General features: G+C 41.2%; 1 protein-coding gene and 1 long non-coding RNA gene across 3 annotated transcripts in view; both read left to right on the forward strand.

Annotated features, from left to right (window-relative positions):
- LOC109300673 overlaps positions 1-426 on the forward strand; it is a 5,509-nt gene extending 5,083 nt beyond the window's left edge. The window contains exon 2 of the long non-coding RNA XR_002098300.1: positions 27-426. This is a non-coding gene — a long non-coding RNA (uncharacterized LOC109300673). The remainder of the gene's footprint in view (positions 1-26) is intronic.
- Positions 1-4,045, forward strand: part of GABRE (gamma-aminobutyric acid type A receptor epsilon subunit) — a 191,042-nt gene that overhangs the window by 157,208 nt on the left and 29,789 nt on the right. The window lies entirely within an intron of this gene.

The following is a 4,045-nucleotide window of genomic DNA, read 5'->3' on the forward strand; positions in this document are numbered from 1 at the left end:
TTGGAAATGCATATTTCATTTGACAGTATTTGCAAATCACATTTTTTTTCTCAGAATAACTTGCAGTGTGGAAATGTTTCCATATGCTAGAAGTTGCTTACACCATTTTGCTGAGGGAGAAAAAAGAAAAATGTAATTTAGTGGCCAGCTTGCATATATAAGCACTAAGCTACAGCATGTACAAATTTAGTAATGGATGGAGGAGAGGCCTCCTCAGAGTTAACTGTAAACAACTGTCCTGCCCTGCAGGCCTTGCTTTACTGCTCAGGTTGGGTGATTTGTCACAAAACATCAGATTTGTAGGAGTTCAATTATGAATTACATAGGTTATGAAAATACACAAATGCAGCTAAAATATAGTTTAATATACTGAATTCAGAGAAATTTAAACTCTTACCTTTCAATAAAGAAGTATATTTTCTTTCAGTTCCTTTGTGCTGCTCCTGTACTTCTGTGGATGTCAAGGTCACAGGGCCAGGAGGAGGCAGGCTTCTTCCAACTCCAGAACCTTTAGACTTGCTCTGTCTCCTTTCCTGAGGCTTTTGAGCAAGAAGGGCAATAAGCTCCTTGTTTCTAATCTCTACAGGAATGAATGGATGCTGCTGCCAGTGTCCACTCCCAGTCCTTTGAGCCTAGTTATGAGGACAGGAGCAGATCTAGCAACCTCTAGATCAAAAGTCAACAATAGAGGAAGTCCACAAGCAAAGAAGGCACTGAATCTTTCTTCCTTCTCTTGTGAAAATGGCAGTGCCCCCTGGGAGCAGAAATGCATCTTGCTCTTGAATTTGAGAGTTGTACTGTACTGCTTGTCCTCAGTGTACAGGAATTGTAATGATCTGATGCTGTAGATAGTCTTACATAAAAGTTTTCCTATTATATAGTTATTAGAAAAAATTTTGGAGAGTAAAGGGTAGCAGTATATGAACACCTTGTCTTAAACATTTTATTCATCATTCTAAAAGAAAATATTTCATAAGGAATTTTTTTAATGTTTCCAAAAATTTTCAATTTTTCCAATTTTTCAGGGGAAAAAACAAAAAAAAGACCTCAGGGAAAAACAGGAAAAAGCTTTTTTTTCTGAACTGGTCTGTTGTTTTTCCAGGCCTTCACATCTCTACTACTTACTGGTTTCATTTTATGACTCCTAGTTCTTGTATTGTGAGAAATAGTAAATAAAAAAACCCTATTTATTTTTTCTGCATCATTTAGTATTTTGTAAACTCTTCTCATGTCCTACCTTAAGTATCTCTTTTCTAAATTGAACATACCTAGCCTCTTTTATCCAGAAGGGTCCAAGTCTGACACTGGGCTTTTATGGGCTTGAGCTAATCCACTCTTAGATGCACTGTGCAAGTCTAGCAGAATGGTAAGAATGCTGTTCCTTGTCTAGGTTTGCACACCATCCCTGGCTGGCTTTCTAAGTGTGTATAAAACATATTGCAACCCTTTAGTTAGGATCAAGGGTAACCTGTGTTTATTATCTCCTGATGTCTCATCTATATAGGAATTCTCTCTTGCTCTAGGAGGAGGTAGTACGAGAGATTTAATAGGTCTTTGCCATCTCTTCCTCCTCTAATCCTGTTCAAATGCATTGGCTCTATTTGTATTCTGCAACGAGTTCTGTCTCTTTTCTTGTTTTCCCCACCAGTCCCCACTGAATCACTTTCACCTTGATTGGCAGTAACAGCACCAGCTCTGCGAAGTCTCCTCTGACAATGGGGATACTGTCATTACCGGGCAGGGCTAATCTGATGCTCTCACAATTTCTACAATGTCCTCCCCTTCTCCATCAAAACAGATTTCCATGGTGACCACCTGAAAAGCAAGGAGGCAGCATGGAGAGTCAGTTTCAACGCAGGTGAAGGGAAATTGCATTCTAAGTAACCAAAGGAATAAATAGCAACAGGCTGTGTGTTATGTATGACTGAAAAGGGCATTGTTGCCAACTTGAAATACAGAAGCAGGTTTCCACAGATGGATTTGCCTTGGAGGGGGCTCTCTTTGTTGGTAGCCAGAAAAACAACTCAGGGATGTCAAAAGCAATGTGTTAACTTTACATTTATGTTATATTGCATAAAAATAACCCCCCCCCCAAAAAATGTAAAAGCCAGATTCAGACAATATTAGAGAGATTTAAAACAGGCTACTATCATTGGGATTGGAAAGATATGATGTCACATCCCAATTACAAATGCAAATACAATGCTTAAATACATTTAAGCCAAAAATTGATCCTCTCATGCATCCTGTCCAACTTCCATATCTTCAGCTGAAACAAGGCAGGTAGGAATGAGAGTAATTTTACCCTGACAAAGCAGAAGCAGGACCACACTAAGTACCTGCTTCAGAAACCTCTTCTGTATGTTGTTCAGAAGACTGATCAATATAGAGCAAGTGAAACAATCTTCAGAAAAGGCAACATCCATTCATATGAATACACGTGTGAGAGTTAGTCCCAAAGCACCCAATCCGCACTTCATTAAAATTCAAGGAAAAACACCCACTAGGTCATGGGACTTTGGCTCAAACACCAGTTACAAAAAACATGGATCACACTGATCTTAGAGCAATTCATTGATGTCCAAGGGGTTACATGAGTTTCACCCTTTGTGTTACAGGGGTGTAGGTTGGAGCCATGTTGGTCTAAGGATATAAGCAGACAAGGTTCTTTGGGTGAATCTAATATCTTTTATTAGACCAACTTAAATAGTTGGAAATGTATTTTCTTAGCAAGTCTTTGGGTTTAAAAACCCTTCATCAGGCTGAGGAAGCATCTGCAGTTGTTGTGCACTCTTCCTGGATGGAATGACTAGTAAAGAAGCCAGAGGCTGGTATGCATGCAAGAAAGGCAGTCACTGAGGAGGGTTTTAAACTAGGTTCACCATGTTTACCAAAGCCCTGAGGTAAGAGGGGAAGTGGGGGATCTGGAGGAAGCACAAAGATGAGGGGGCAACAGGTGAAGTCTGTTCATATTAAGGTTGTGGGGCAATTGGCTTGTTATCTCAGGTATCTGTACATGAAAGCACAGAGCCTGGGAAACAAGCAGGAAGAATTGAAACAGTCACAGCACTATGACATGATTGGAGTAACAGAGACCTGGTGGGATAGCTTGCATAACTGCAGCACTGTCATGGATGGGTACAAACTGGACAGGCAGGGGAGAAGAGGAGGACTTGCACTGTATGTAAAAGAGCTGTATGATTGCTCAAAGCTCCAGTATGAAACTTGAGATAAGCAAGTTGAAAGCCTCTGGGTTAAGGTTAGAGGGGAGAGCAATAAGGGTGAAGTTGTGGTGGGGGTCTCCTATAGACCACCAAACCAGGAGGATGAAGTAGATAAGGCTTTCTTCAGACAGTTAGTGAAAGTTTCCCGATCACAGGCCCTGGTTCTGATGGGGGACTTCAGTCACCCTGACATCTGCTGGGAGGGCAATACAGCAGTGCTCAGGCAATCTAGAAGATTTTGGAGAATGCTGGAGACAACTTCCTGGTACAAGTGTTGGAGAGGCCAAAAGACCATGCTGTTCTTGATCTGCTGCTCACAAACAGAGAATTGGTGGGGGATATAGAAGTGGATGGTAACTTGGGCAGCAGTGACCACAAGATGACTGAATTCAGGATCTTGACAAGAGACAGAGAGAACAGCAGAGTATGGACCCTGGACTTCAAAAAAGCAGACTTTGACTCCATCAGGCAACTGATGGGCAGGATCCCCTGGGAGGTCAGGCTGAGGGGGAAAGAATTCCAGGACAACTGGTTGTATTTTAAAAGAAACCTTATTGAGGGTGCAGGAAAAACCATCCCAATGTACAGGAAGAAAAAATATGGCAGGCAACAAGTTTGGCTTAGTAGAGAACTCTTCAGTGAGCTTAAACATAAAAGGAAGGTTTACAAAAAGTGGAAATTTGGACAGATGACTAGGGAGGAGTATGGGAATATTGCTGAGGCATGCAGAGATGAAATCAGAAAAGCCAAAGTGCAATTGGAGTTACATAGTTTCTAGTTTCAGAAGGGACCTGAACAGATCATCAAGTCTGACCCCATGC

This window comes from Gavialis gangeticus, unplaced genomic scaffold (assembly GCF_001723915.1).
Source record: "Gavialis gangeticus isolate Ggan-Ray unplaced genomic scaffold, GavGan_comp1, whole genome shotgun sequence".
Taxonomy (NCBI): domain Eukaryota; kingdom Metazoa; phylum Chordata; order Crocodylia; family Gavialidae; genus Gavialis; species Gavialis gangeticus.